Raw genomic sequence first — 16267 nt, forward strand, 5'->3', positions numbered from 1 at the left:
CACACCACCCAGATGACAGACATCTTCTGAGAAACAGGAAGATCCGAAATAAAATCCATCGAGATGTGCGTCCAAGGCCTCTTCGGGATAGGCAAGGGCAACAACAATCCACTAGCCCGAGAACAACAAGGCTTGGCCCGAGCACAAACGTCACAAGACTGCACAAAGCCTCGTACATCTCGTGACAGGGAAGGCCACCAGAAGGACCTTGCCACCAAATCCCTGGTACCAAAGATTCCAGGATGACCTGCCAACGCAGAAGAATGAACCTCAGAAATGACTTTACTGGTCCAATCATCAGGAACAGTCTACCAGGTGGGCAACGATCAGGTCTATCCGCCTGAAACTCCTGCAAGGCCCGCCGCAGGTCTGGAGAAACGGCAGACAATATCACTCCATCCTTAAGGATACCTGTAGGTTCAGAATTACCAGGGGAGTCAGGCTCAAAACTCCTAGAAAGGGCATCCGCCTTAACATTCTTAGAACCTGGTAGGTATGACACCACAAAATTAAACCGAGAGAAAAACAACGACCAGCGCGCCTGTCTAGGATTCAGGCGTCTGGCGGACTCAAGATAAATTAAATTTTTGTGGTCGGTCAATACCACCACCTGATGTCTAGCCAATGGGGTGGAGTCAATCCCCTTCAGAGGTATAGGAGTTTCAAGAGGCTCTAAATCATACCCACAGTGTTTGGCAAAGGACCAATCCATAAGACTCAAAGCGGCGCCAGAGTCGACATAGGCATCCGCGGTAATAGATGATAAAGAACAAATCAGGGTCACAGATAGAATAAACTTAGACTGAAAAGTGCCAATTGAAACTGACTTATCAAGCTTCTTAGTACGCTTAGAGCATGCTGATATAACATGAGTTGAATCACCACAATAAAAGCACAACCCATTTTTTCGTCTAAAATTCTGCCGTTCGCTTCTGGACAGAATTCGATCACATTGCATATTCTCTGGCGTCTTCTCAGTAGACACCGCCAAATGGTGCACAGGTTTGCGCTCCCGCAGACGTCTATCGATCTGGATAGCCATTGTCATGGACTCATTCAGACCCGCAGGCACAGGGAACCCCACCATAACATCCTTAATGGCATCAGAGAGACCCTCTCTGAAATTCGCCGCCAGGGCGCACTCATTCCACTGAGTAAGCACAGACCATTTACGGAATTTTTGGCAGTATATTTCAACTTCATCTTGCCCCTGAGATAGGGACATCAAGGCTTTTTCCACCTGAAGCTCTAAATGAGGTTCCTCATAAAGCAACCCCAAGGCCAGAAAAAACGCATCCACATTGAGCAACGCAGGATCCCCTGGAGCCAATGCAAAAGCCCAATCTTGAGGGTCGCCCCGGAGCAAGGAAATCACAATCCTGACCTGCTGTGCAGGATCTCCAGCAGAGCGAGATTTCAGGGACAAAAACAACTTGCAATTATTTTTGAAATTTTGAAAGCAAGATCTATTCCCTGAGAAAAATTCAGGCAAAGGAATTCTAGGTTCAGATATAGGAACATGAACAACAAAATCTTGTAAATTTTGAACTTTCGTGGTGAGATTATTCAAACCTGCAGCTAAACTCTGAATATCCATTTTAAACAGGTGAACACAGAGCCATTCCAGGATTAGAAGGAGAGAGAGAGAGGAAGGCTGCAATATAGGCAGACTTGCAAGTGATTCAATTGAAAGCACACTCAGAACTGAAGGAAAAAAAAAAAAAATTTTCAGCAGACTTCTTTTTTCTCTCCTTTCTCTGCCAATTAATTTAACCCTTTGTGGGCCGGTCAAACTGTTATGGTTCTCAATGGCAAGAGAACATAGCCCAGCATACATAAGAACTAGCTCTTGGAAGGATGGAAACTTAAACTGACCATGAACTAAACCTGCCGCACAACTAACAGTAGCCGGGTAGCGTGCCTGCGTTTTATCCCTAGACGCTCAGCGCCAGCCGGAGGACTAACTAATCCTGGCAGAGGAAAATACAGTCCTGGCTCACCTCTAGAGAAATTTCCCCGAAAGGCAGACAGAGGCCCCCACATATATTGGCGATGATTTTAGATGAAAATGACAAACGTAGTATGAAAATAGGTTTAGCAAAATCGAGGTCCGCTTACTAGATAGCAGGAAGACAGAAAGGGTACTTTCATGGTCAGCTGAAAACCCTATCAAAACACCATCCTGAAATTACTTTAAGACTCTAGTATTAACTCATAACATCAGAGTGGCAATTTCAGATCACAAGAGCTTTCCAGACACAGAAACGAAACTGCAGCTGTGAACTGGAACAAAATGCAAAAAACAAACAAGGACAAAAGTCCGACTTAGCTGGAAGTTGTCTGGTAGCAGGAACATGCACAGAAAGGCTTCTGATTACAATGTTGACCGGCATGGAAGTGACAGAGGAGCAAGGTTAAATAGCGACTCCCACATCCTGATGGGAACAGGTGAACAGAGGGGATGATGCACACAAGTTCAATTCCACCAGTGGCCACCGGGGGAGCCCAAAATCCAATTTCACAACAGTCCCCCAACACATGCAGTAAGTGCTGCCTTACATATGGTGCTAGACTGCGGGCATCGATCCAGGAAGCACGTGTGGAGATGATTGCTGTAGATCGGTGGGTCCATGAAATAATTTTTCAAGACAGCTTGAAGTGGCTTGGCCGGGCCACGAAGATTACAAGATTACAAGCTTCTGGCAATAACTTGGCCGGGTTACAAAGTTTGGTGTGGATTGGCGGGTCCACGAAGATTACAAGCTTCTGGCGGTAACTCGACAGGGTTAGGAAGTTTGCTGTGGATCGCGGGTCCACAAAGATTACAAGCTTCTGATGGTAACTCAGAAGGATTACAAAGTTTTCTGTGCCATCCTGAGCCATACAGAGCTTGGCAGGGCCTTGCAGAGCCGTACAGAGCTGTGCTGAGCTTGGCAGAGCCGTGCAAAGAATTGCAGAGCTGGATGGGCCAGGAGAGCCAGGGGCTGCAGCAGGAGATGTGGCAGTGCCAGCAGAAACTGGTGAGGTGTCGTAAGGACATTGGTGGTCCAGGTTGTACAAACTCTTAAAGGGCCAGTGCAAGCCCAGGGAGATAATAGCGTGCTGTGCAAACTGGGACTTGAAAGTACCGTGATTGTGTCCACGGAGTGTACTCCAGAGAGGGGTGGTGTCCCTAAAAGGGGGTGGAGTCCCAAAAAGGGGGCGGGGACCCAAACAGGGATGGTTACCCAAAAAGGGTTTTGTCCCAAAAGGGGGTGGTGAGCCAAATAGGGATGATTGCCCAGAAGGGGGTGGAGTCCCAAAAGAGGTGGGGTCCCAAAAAGGGGTGGCAGCAAATGTGCCATTGGACTGTAGCCTGGGGCAGTGAAGTTCCTGCTATGCAGGTCCATGCTATACTGTGGATAGCTCAGTCAGTGAACTGACACAACAGTGCCCTTTCTGGCTGGATGGAGAATGGATGATTGGACTGATAGACCTGGGGAGGTGAGTGTCTTTGCTCAGGAACCCTCCGGAGTGTTCTGTGTTGCCTATGACAGGGCCGAGAGTGGATGGCTCCAGTGGGGATGATAACGGAACTTTGACAGCCTACCTCTACATTGATGCAACTGAGGTGTCCACGTACCATGAAGTGGCGGTAGTCCCGGACTTGTTGTATACTATGGTAATAGGTCGGGACTTGGAAGCCCTGTGGGACTGGTTGATAAAGGAAAAAGTGTCTGTAGAATTAATGTGTCCTGGAGGTAATGATGTGGAGAATGCGCCCCCTAGAGTTGACAATCCTAAGTTAGGCATGACCAAGGGGAATGGTGAACGGGCCCAACTTAGTGACATGACGGTGGCTGCAATACCAGAAAGTAGGACCGGACGGAAGTGTGGGTCTGACCAACTCTAGGACTTGGCAGAGGTGACTAACAGTGTGACCGTTGAAAATGGAGTAGTTCCAGGAAAGGGGTCCGACACCTGTTTATGTGGAAACTTGTTGTGCCAGGGTAACAGGGTGAGTGGAGTGACTCCAATTAAGACTGTGACTCTAACGCAAGGGGAAAATAGTGCAGTAAGGTTGACCCAGGTACAAATGGTAAGTCTTCCTCCCTTCGCCGGAGACGTAAAGGGTGCAAATAGGCTGAACAAATTGCACCCTCTGAGGATATCAATAAAGAAAAAACAGTGACTTGTGCTTTAATTCAAGATGTGAGTACTCTTCCAGACACTGAAGAGGTAGGGAAGGAAGGTGACGAGTCATTGCCAGGAGCAAATGCTAGGGTGGAGTACGATGTTGTGCTGTCTGAAGCACTAACACAGTGGAACGACAGTGCTCCACAAGGTGAAAGCTCCGGAGAGCCTGAAGCGATAAAGGTGAGGAAGGTGGAGTTCTCTGAAGCTACCGTGAGTCGAGTGGTACCTAAGGATGACTGGGCAGAGCCTCAAGAGGGGTTGAAGGTGTCAAGTATGGAAGCTGCCAACGCCACGCAGCTGGTTCAGGTACGTCACCTGGAGTCCGAGCTCTCGACAGTCAAGGCTCAACTTGGAGAGAAGGAAACGCAGGAGGAGAAGCAGCGCTTGGCTCGGCAGGAAGACGCAGAACACGTGTCTCAGCTGTAAATGACCTGCTGCCACAAAATGCAGGGGTTCCAGGACCTCGCCAAAGAGTTGTCTTGTGAGAAGGAGAAAGTGACAGAGTTACAGGCCGAAGTGTCAGAAAGAAAAGGATCACTAAATAGAGATGCTAAAAGAGGCAGTAAAAGAGCATATCGAACGAGAAAGGGTCCTGAGACAAGCAGCTGAGCACAGAGTGGATGAGTTGGAGATGGAAGTCTCTGAGCTCAGAGGTCATCTGTCAATGTGGCAAACCATGAACAAGGCCTTAGGGGAAGATGTGGAAGTGCTCAGAGAAGCATTAACAGGTCCTCTACAAGTGAAACAGGTGGTGGTTGCAGACTTACCACAACAGTGCCAGAGTGATAACGAGGTGGAACTGCCAATGCCCATCTTGGCAAGGGATACGTATAATAAAACCTGGCACTCAACATTTATAAAGGCGTTTTTTTTATTCCAAGCGGAAGTGCAGTAACAGCAATGCAGTAACAGCAAAACGTTTCGGTCATAAACACATGACCTTCATCAGTTACGTATGGTGATTGATGGTGAGATACGTGTTTGCTCTGTTTAACAAACTGTAATGCTTAATGCCCTTTAAATGAAGGCACTGATTAGAATGCTCAGGTATAGGCACAGCCCTGCTGTAACGCTGCAGACGCAGTGCCAGGTTTTATTATACGTATCACTAAGGTTTTGGAACCTACCCGGGCACCATTATATAGAGCTGTGCACACGCTTTTTTGTTGATACATCTTGGCAAGGGGTCTGGAAGGGTGTAAAGCTGAGGAAGAGGTTGCGCTGAGAGCGGAACAAGGCAATCACCTGGTTGTGGCAGATGTCTTGAGGGAAAGGTCCAAGGCAAAGCGGGAGCCATTCGTCCATGAAGAGAGTGATACTTCGCTCTTCAAGTGCGTGATAGAGGTACCCGAAGACGTACGAGAAGCATGTACCAGTGAGGATGTGCAAGGAGGCCTTTAGAATAGCAGTAGAAGTGTGTAGTGTGCACTGGGCGCCCGAGACTCAGCAGTTGGTCATGCTCTCAACTCAGAAAGTCACAGTGAAGCGATGGCTATCCTGAGGGACATGCACCTACAATGCCTTTGTACGAAACAGATGATCCTGGTGAGGAATAAGGAGGCGTTTGACATTTGGAGTATGCGAGGAGAGCTCAAAATTGGCTGGGCTTTGTGGAAGACATCGTTCAAGTGCCCAGAAATCTTGTGAGGAGAGTCATTGAAAAAGTGATGCAGGAAATCGTGAATAAATCCGGTGTGGTGAGAGTGAGGATTCCTGCTGAGGACGAAGCCCAGGTAGCTGGTGACGATGGGATGGTACCATTTATCATTGTTGGCCCAATGCAAAGCCTTAGGTATATCCGAATGCTCCTTGAATATCGGGAGACATACCTGTTGGAGATAGAGCAGCTAAGACTGGACCGACTACAGATTAACCCCTTCATGACCCAGCCTATTTTGGCCTTAATGACCTTGCCGTTTTTTGCAATTCTGACCAGTGTCCCTTTATGAGGTAATAACTCAGGAACGCTTCAACGGATCCTAGCGATTCTGAGATTGTTTTTTCGTGATATATTGAGCTTCATGTTAGTGGTAAATTTAGGTCGATAATTTCTGAGTTTATTTGTGAAAAAAATGGATATTTGGCGAAAATTTTGAAAATTTCGCAATTTTCACATTTTGAATTTTTATTCTGTTAAACCAGAGAGTTATGTGACACAAAATAGTTAATAAATAACGTTTCCTACATGTCTACTTTACATCAGCACAATTTTGGAAACAAATTTTTTTTTTGCTAGGAAGTTATAAGGGTTAAAATTTGACCAGTGATTTCCCATTTTTACAACAAAATTTACAAAACCATTTTTTTTAGGGACCACCTCACATTTGAAGTCAGTTTGAGGGTTCTATATGGCTGAAAATACCCAAAAGTGACACCATTCTAAAAACTTCACCCCTCAAGGTGCTCAAAACCACATTCAAGAAGTTTATTAACCCTTCAGGTGTTTCACAGCAGCAGAAGCAACATGGAAGGAAAAAATGAACATTTAACTTTTTAGTCACAAAAATGATCTTTTAGCAACAATTTTTTTATTTTCACAAGGGTAAAAGGAGAAACTGGACCACGTACGATGTTGTCCAATTTGTCCTGAGTACGCTGATACCTCATATGTGGGGGTAAACCACTGTTTGGGCATACGGCAGGGCTTGGAAGGAAAGGAGCGCCATTTGACTTTTTGAATGAAAAATTGGCTCCAATCTTTAGCGGACACCATGTCGCGTTTGGAGAGCCCCCGTGTGCCTAAACATTGGAGCTCCCCCACAAGTGACCCCATTTTGGAAACTAGACCCCCCAAGGAACTTATCTAGAAGCATAGTGAGCACTTTAAACTCTCAGGTGCTTCACAAATTGATCCGTAAAAATGAAAAAGTACTTTTTTTTCACACAAAATTTCTTTTAGCCTCAATTTTTTCATTTTCACATGGGCAACAGGATAAAATGGATCCTAAAATTTGTTGGGCAATTTCTGCTGAGTACGTTGATACCTCATATGTGGGGGTAAACCACTGTTTGGGTGCACGACAAGGCTCGGAAGGGGAGGCGTGCCATTTGACTTTTTGAATGGAAAATTAGCTCCAATCGTTAGCGGACACCATGTCGCGTTTGGAGAGCCCCTGTGTGCCTAAACATTGGAGCTCCCCTACAAGTGACCCAATTTTGGAAACTAGACCCCCCAAGGAACTTATCTAGATGCATAGTGAGCACTTATAACCCCCAGGTGCTTCACAGAAGTTTATAACGCAGAGCCGTGAAAATAAAAAATAATTTTTCTTTCCTCAAAAAAGATGTTTTAGCAAGCAATTTTTTATTTTCACAAGGGTAACAGGAGAAATTGGGCCCCAATGTTTGTTGCCCAGTTTGTTGTGAGTACAGTGATACCCCATATGTGGGGGTAAACCACTGTTTGGGTGCACGTCAGGGCTCGGAAGGGAAGTAGTGACATTTGAAATGCAGACTTTGATGGAATGGTCTGCGGGCGTCACGTTGCATTTGCAGAGCCCCTGATGTGCCTAAACAGTAGAAACACCCCACAAGTGACCCCATTTTAGAAACTAGACCCCCCAAGGAACTTATCTAGATGTGTGATGAGCACGTTCAACTCCCAAGTGCTTCACAGAAGTTTACAACGCAGAGCCGTGAAAATAAAAAATCATTCTTCTTTCCTCAAAAATTATGTCTTAGCAAGTAATTTTTTATTTTTGCAAGGGTAACAGGAGAAATTGGACCCTAACAGTTGTTGCCCAGTTTGTCCTGAGTACGCTGGTACCCCAAATGTGGGGGTAAACCACTGTTTGGGCACACGTCAGGGCTTGGAAGGGAGGGAGCACCATTTGACTTTTTGAATGCAAGATTGGCTGGAATCAATGGTGGCGCCATGTTGCGTTTGGAGACCCCTGATGTGCCTAAACAGTGGAAACCCCTCATTTCTAACTTCAACACTAACCCCAACACACCCCTAATCCTAATCCCAACTGTAGCCATAACCCTAATCCCAACCCTAACCCCAACACACCCCTAACCACAACCCTAACCCCAACACACCCGTAACCCTAATTCCAACCCTAATCCTAACCCTAATCCCAACCCTAACCCTAATCCCAACCCTAACCACAACTGTAACCCCAACACACCCCTAACCCTATCCGTAACCCTTACCACAAGCCTAATCTTAACCCTATTTCCAACCCTAGCCCTAATTCCAACCCTAACCCTAAGGGTATGTGCCCACGTAGCGGATTCGTGTGAGATTTTTCCGCACGACTTTTGAAAAATCTGCAAGTAAAAGGCACTGCGTTTTAGCTGCGGATTTACAGCAGATTTCCAGTGTTTTTTTGTGCGGATTTCACCTGCGGATTCCTATTGAGGAACAGGTGTAAAACGCTGCGGAATCCGCACAAAGAATTGACATGCTGTGGAAAATACAACGCAGCATTTCTGCACGGAATTTTCCGCACCATGGGCACAGCGGATTTGGTTTTCCAAAGGTGTACACGGTACTGTAAACCTGATGGAAAACTGCTACGAATTCGCAGCGGCCAATCCGCTGTGGATCCGCGGCCAATCCGCTGCGGATCCGCGGCCAATCTGCTGCGGATCCGCGGCCAATCCGCTGCGGATCCGCATCCAATCCGCTGCGGATCCGCGGCCAATCCGCTGCGGATCCGCAGCCAAATCCGCACATGCCATAACCCTAACCCTACCCCTAACCCTAACCCTACCCCTAACCCTAACCCTACCCGTAACCCTAACCCTAGTTCTAACCCTAACCCTAGTTCTAACCCTAACCCTAGTGGAAAAAAAATATATATATATTTTCTTTATTTTATTATTATCCCTATCTATGGGGGTGATAAAGGGGGGGGGTTATTTATTATTTTTTTTATTTTGATCACTGTGGTAGAACCTACCACAGCAATCAAAATGTACTTGAATGGAATCTGCCGGCGGGCGTACTGAGCATGCGCCCGCCATTTTGGAAGATGGCGGCGCCCAGCGAGGAGACGGCCGGACACCGGGAGGATCGGTAAGTATGAAGGGGTGGTGGGGGGGTGGATTGGAGCACAGGGGGGGTGATCGGACCACAGGGGGGAGCGGACAGCAGGACGGGGGAGCGGGAAGGAGCACGGGGCAGCGCAGCACAGGACGGAGGGGACCGGACCCCATAACGGAGGACTGGGGGGGCGATCGGTGGGGTGGGGGGGCTCACATCAGTATTTCCAGCCATGGCCGATGATATTGCAGCATCGGCCATGGCTGGATTGTAATATTTCACCTGTTTTTTAGGTGAAATATTACAAATCGCTCTGATTGGCAGTTTCACTTTCAACAGCCAATCAGAGCGATCGTAGCCACGGGGGGGTGTAGCCACCCCCCCTGGGCTGAAGTACCACTCCCCCTGTCTCTGCAGATCGGGTGAGATTGGAGTTAACCCTTTCACCCGATCTGCAGGAGCGCGATCATTCCATGACGCATACGCTGCGTCATAGGTCGCATTGGCACTGACTTTCATGACGCAGCGTATGCGTCAAAGGTCGTGAAGGGGTTAATAAACAGCTGCAGGACATAAGATGGTGGCCGCCGTTAACCCAAGGTAAAGGAAACAGAAGGGACCCTCCAAATAATGGAATTGTTGTTAGCCAATGACAGCCAGTAAGAAGACACCAGGGACATTCAGCAAGACAAGGATGCAGAGAATCTGAAAGTGGCAGTCCTACTCTCAGTACAAAGCTAAGGGACATGGACAGTAGCCATGCCATGTGAGAAAAGCGTGCCTGTGTGTCTTCATCCCATTGCCATGCGAGTGTCCCCCAACACATGCATAGAAAACATTGGCATCCTTAGCAAAGTCTTAAAATCCCCATTATAGTGCCAAGTTTTATCATTCTGGACCTCATGACATTTGTTTTGAGCAAGATCGATTTGGTCTAAATAAATTTAGTGGAAATAAATCGAAAATGGGCAGAGTTATATTATAAAAAAAATTCTCACTTATCCTAGACTCTCACGTGCCTCCTTATGTTCCCAATGACATGCATTGCCGCCATATCTCAGATCTCAGCATCGGAAGCAATTTAATCCCTTTCCAACATTGGGCATAATAATATAGCCACGTCGGACTCCCTTCGCCAGAGCCCACATCTTTCCCAGCATATATCAGCAGTTTTGAACAGTTGACATGTGCCTCTAACAGCAAAGGGTGGAATCGCGATCCACCTGCAGTTGTTAACCCATTAAATGCCGCTGTCACTCTCTGACAGCAGCATATAAATCGCGCTTCTGACAAGCATTCCGGAAATCTCACCGTTACGTGATTGCGGGTCACCGATAGGTCGGCATAGCAAACAGGTCTCCAGCAGATCTCTATGGTTGTCATAGCCAAATTGCTATGAGTGCTGCCCGGTGGTCGGTGCTCATAGCAAGTGAGCAATTCTGCTTCATACAGGCAATCTGATCATCGCCTGTATGTAGCAGTGCCGATCGGAAAACTGCAGCTTCTAATCTCCCATGGAGATCGTATCCACACCAAAATGATGTCAATAAAAATGTCAGCTTCGTGTGCAAAATATGCGCCACCACACAGCCCCATATCATGAAAACAGGTCTCAGAAAATGGCGCCATTTCTTTTTTTACCAAAGTTTGGATTTTTTCACCACTTAAATAGAAAAAACCTTGATATGTTTGGTATCTACAAACTCATAATGACCTGGTGAATCATAATTGCAAGTAGTTTTAGCATTTATTGAACATGGTAAAAAAAAAACAAGTGTGGAATTGCACTTTTTTTTGCAATTTCACCGTACTTGAAATTTTTTCTCATTTTCCAGTACATGATATGTTAAAACCAATTGTGTCGTTCAAAAGTACAACTTGTCCCACAAAAAACAAGCCCTCGCATGGCCATTTTAACCAAAAAATAAAAAAGTTATGGCTCTGGGAAGAAGAGGAGCAAAAAACGAAAATGCAAAAACGGAAAATGGCCCTGGGGTTAAGGACCAGAGAGCAGCAGCATCGGAAGAGGTGCCATATGAAGGAGGGTTTAGGCCAGGTGTGTATAATATCTTTTTATTTTATTCCTAGCCCTTAAGAGAAATCAGGAAAATAGCATCCAAAAGTTTTGGGTTTGTCAGAATCCAAAAAGTTTGGGGAAAATTTACAAAGAATTGGTTTCTTTGCAGATCAGTTTGCTAATTTCTAGACATATTCCCACCTTCTTTGTTTGTTAACAATCAGTTCTTCATGGGAAAGAAGTATTGTTCAAGTTAACCTTCCCAGCATCAAGAATGATAAATCCACGAGAATTGAGCATCTTCTCTTCCTTATACAGACTTACCGTACATAACTCTTTAATTTGAGCATTTATCATCCTCTTTTTTCTATTTTTGAGCACGTTACTTGCCAACTTACAAACATTTTCTGGCATTCTCTGTTTGCGCACACCAATTTTTTATTTATTGCTATATTAAATGATTTGTAAAATTTTGAGATGTGACATTGAAGGGTATGTGTGCAAGACATCTTGTAGACTCTGGTGTACCCACATCGTATTTGCTGTAGGAAGATGCTTCAAGAAATCACCATGTTTTCTGAAGTCTTTTCAGACATATTTTACAGTGCCTTTGCCGCCGGTGCCTATTATTTTTGCATACATTATTTATAAAATATTGGTGGCTTCCAAGTAGAAGTGGCCAAAAAAAGCTACTTCACAGCTTTTGAAGTTCCTAAACGAAGTGACAAAAGTCATTTTGACTGTGTAGTGCAAATATTAACTCTTTTTGGATTTTTTTTAGCACTTTTTCAGGTTCCTGGCAGAATCCGATTGAAAAAGACATTGGCCCCGATTCATCAGGATTGATTATGGTCTTGATATGTTGGAGTCAAGTGCTCCTGATTCATTAAGTGGTGCACCTTGCTTCAAATCATACTTTAGTCAGGGACCAGAGTAAGATTTCTGATGCAAAGAACACCACAGCTCATCATAAATTAGACGAATTTGTGGTGGAAAACCCCATAAGTCATTAGTCTAGCCCCAGATCCACCAATTTTGGCAAAACTGGCATGAAAATGACAACATTTGCTAAATTTTGGTGCATCTCTGCACTTTGCAAAACTTTTGCAACTTATCAAAGTGATTTAATCACTTTGCTGAATCAGAGCCTTTGTGCCTAAATACCTAAAAACTCTCCACTGTCCAGTGTAGAACTGGCCTTAGTGTAAAAGCTGGTGACATTAGCTTGAGACAACTGATGGGTCCTAAACCATTGCTGGTCAATATCTATTTTTTCATTTAAGTAATATATAATAAATGCATGCTTGCTAGTAGTTTTTCTGCTGAAACCTCTTGTCAGGAAATAGGAAAGTTCTGATTACTTCACTTACACATACAGAGCTCTCAGCTGCAGTTTCCTCTGCCTGCCAACACAAGGCTGGAATTCTGAGCCACTTTTTCTCCCTCTGCCTTGGTGTGTAATCCTAAACCCCTCATTTCCCCCTCCCTCAAGAATTTATATGGCTCCGTGCTGTGGCAAACAAATCTCCCTACACTACTCATTCCCCCCCTCCCACCTGGTACTGGTTAAAACTGGTACAGAACGTATGGGCTTCTATTGTTCTTTTAAGGTGATCTATATTGGCACCGACCAGGGCTAGAGATATAAGGATTATATATTCCGGATGTCCATCGAGAGATCTATAACTCACTGAAACCGCTAGAAGGTAAACCCAATGAGTGCAAGGAGCCGGTTTCTCCATAAGGTGGTCATGTAACTACGCCGTGTTTACACTTAAAAGAATCCCTCTGATGTGGTGCACCTCCTGATCATTGTGTCATCCGTATACGAGGTTCATATAGCGAGCTATGTCATAAAAATGATTGCCATAACTCTAAGAAAAGGGAAGGATTCAGCCTCTAAGTGAGGTCACCGCAGGGGTAGTGGCTTGTTTTTAGGCTAAGAAATAAGTGAGTGAAGCAGCAGTCTTCACATGTCTTTTGTCCGGGGTCCTGCTGAGAGACAGGGGTGATGCATCTGGATATATGCTCGTCCATCCCCGACAGCACACGGTCATCCATGAAATGATATGACATAACGAAATGTAAGTGTTCTTTTCAACTTTAATCCCATTTTATTTGTAATTGTCCTGTACATACCATAATTGTCTTCTTTATAATATCTTTTTATACTTCTGTAAACACTGCCTACCTTTTTTGGAGTAAAATATAAAATTACTAGCTTTGTCTCTCTTTGCTCTGTAACGAACTGTCATGTCGTCTGAAGTGAATTACGCTACTAATCTGGGTTGGCTTCGGACTCGATACTAAGAAATCGGATCTAGTGGCAGCGGATTTGTCCTGCACATTTGGGAGGCTTTGTATCGACGGCGGCATTGATAATTATTGTTCCCGCCTGAGTGGGAGTAGTTATATCAACCTCATTGCAATGTGCATATTAGCCAGTACAAAGTAAGGCAGCCTTTCTGGTGACTAATTATCCTAGGTGTAGTACCCTTTCTGACCTGAGGGTAAAGGGGGCGCCAGAGAGCTGCCAGTTCCAAACCGGAACTGAGAAGTGGAATATAGATAAATCCCCTTCAGAAAGAACCAGGGGCAGCCAAACAACCCCGATTCATGACAAATTGGTGTGAGTGGTGGGGATGATAACGGTATCCTCCCTGTGAACCGTGACATATTGGTGGCAGCACGGTGGGATTCCTGACACCTCCACCAATTTAAAAAAAAATTAAGGGCCCAAAGTTTACATAGTGAATGGAGTGGTGAGAATGAGCGACCACCTCTCCTGTAGGGAGTTTATAAAGTAGTGGTTGCACATGCTCAATAATGCTCTATTCATGCAAAGAACTTAGGGAACCATGAAACCAGTGGAGGACCAGTGGTTGGACACTACGGAAACATATTTTTCACCTATGCTGTAAGACAACCCCTTTAAGACCACTTTAGCACTTCTTAATAGTAAAATGAATGTAATCAGCCACAATGAAGGTTATATTTACAGTGAAGTCCTGGGAATCAACATTAATGCATCATACCCGAAAGAGTACCAATATAAATAGTATTATCTCCTAAATTTTACTTTAAAATGTTTAGTTTTCATATACCTGAGGCAAGAAATTGATTTGATGCGAAAAAAAAAAAGTTAAATCTTTGTAGCACTGCAAGTATTTTGATTCACTCTACCTATTACATTCCATAAATTGCAGATACATAAAGCAGTGAAATTCAGCTCCCAGATATGTCATTACTAAATGGGCAGATGGTCTTTGTTGAATATTTTTGGAATGTGAAACGAGCAAGAAAGGATGATTTTAATCATTGAAAAAAGTAGTGCATATTCAGGTTATGTAGAAGCTTGCCAGAGGCAGGAAAGGTAGTGAAATCTGAAAAAGACTGGAAAATGTTCAGCTTATAAAATTATACATTACACATAAAGGGTAGACAGTAATTATTTTACCATAAAGTCAAACTTTGCATGAGAGGCCAGATTTTTTATATGTAATTATACAATCTTCATGAATATATTAATGTGCAGGAATTACTGTCAATGTTTATGCTATGTAGTGACAAGCGACTGTGGGCAGCTGCCCCATCTTTCGATCTAGAGGCGCCCTAGGCTATCCCTGTCCTCCGGATTACTCCGGATGGTGGAGATTCCGGGTTCTCATACATTGCTATACTCCTATCTTACCCTTATCTGTTCCTTCCCCATCCAGGAAGGTGTAAAGCCGAATTGTATAGACAAACACTAACCAGACAGACAAGGGTAAGCAGACAGGAATAAAAGAAAACTGCAATCATACAAATTCACTAACAAAACAACAGAGTTGGAAACATGGGAGGAATAGGAAGGAAGAAACAAAATGGGAGAGGATAAAGATAAACATGCAAACCGACTCCACACAGCAATCTCCTGAAAAACTCACCAACTGACTACTCCAAACACTGAAAATCTGACAAAATTTGAATTCAAGAGGAAATTTGTTTGGCATTGAAGTCATTCAGTGCAAACCGTATGTTCCTTTTTACAGTCTGTGGTTTCTCCAGAGAATAATTAACATAGGGTGAAAAAAATATACTCACCTCTGGGGATGGGTGAACCCAAACGGTAAAGTTTGCGATCCGTACCAAACATCTAGTGTCCGTGTATGGCCCTCGAACATGGACTTCACTCTGAGGTTCGTGTTACTGTATGGGTTTGGCAGCTTGAACATTCAGTGCTTCCCACACTGTCATCTGTGTGTCAGCGCGAGAAATACCGGCTCTGATCGGTGGTAAGTTCGTTACCTCCGGTCAGAGCACTGCAGTTTCCATGCTGTCATGTAGATGACAGCGTGTGAGCCAGCAGCTGTGACCGGCAGTAAAAAGGTTACCATCTGTCACAGGAGTCTGCTAATGAGAGTACTACTTTCAGCATCCTACACCTGGTCTCGCTGATGGCAGCTAGAGCAGGCATACGATCATGAGAGCATTCGTCAGCTGGCACCTGTGCAATCTAATATATAAAGCTGAATGTGTGTATGTATGTATGTATGTATGTATGTGTGTGTGTATGTCCGGGATTGGCATCTGAACCGTCGCAGCTACAGCCACAAAATTTTGCACAGTCACACGTCTGGACCCCAAGAGCGTCATAGGCTATGTTGTGAGGTGAAATTTTAACCCCGCGCATTCCAATTCACCAAACAATTTTGCCCCTATCTACATAATGGGGAAAAAGTGAAGGGAAAAGTGTTGGAGGAAAATTGACAGCTGCCAGATGTGAACAATGGGGACTTAAAGAATGAGAGCGATGGCGCCAAAGAGTATATACCGTACAGTTGCTAAGGTGGGGCCCCGACATGGGATACTCACCACACACGGGGATATGAACACAAACACAAAATGCGCCACACACTACCACGTGCTTGAACACATATACGACCCTCAGCACACATTTCACCACACACACACCAACCTCGCCACATAAAAGTCGAAACACAAAAGTCACCACTCAAAACTCGCCACGCGCAAAACTTGCTACATGCAAAACTCGCCACACGTGCAAAACTCACCTCATGGAAAACTCACCTCATGCAAAACTT

At 44.9% G+C, this 16267-nt stretch overlaps 1 protein-coding gene across 2 annotated transcripts in view; it reads left to right on the forward strand.

Moving 5' to 3' along the window:
* CNTN5 (contactin 5) overlaps nt 1-16267 on the forward strand; it is a 2016448-nt gene that overhangs the window by 1753310 nt on the left and 246871 nt on the right. The window lies entirely within an intron of this gene.

The sequence above is a fragment of the Ranitomeya variabilis genome, chromosome 3, assembly GCF_051348905.1.
Source record: "Ranitomeya variabilis isolate aRanVar5 chromosome 3, aRanVar5.hap1, whole genome shotgun sequence".
Lineage (NCBI taxonomy): Eukaryota > Metazoa > Chordata > Amphibia > Anura > Dendrobatidae > Ranitomeya > Ranitomeya variabilis.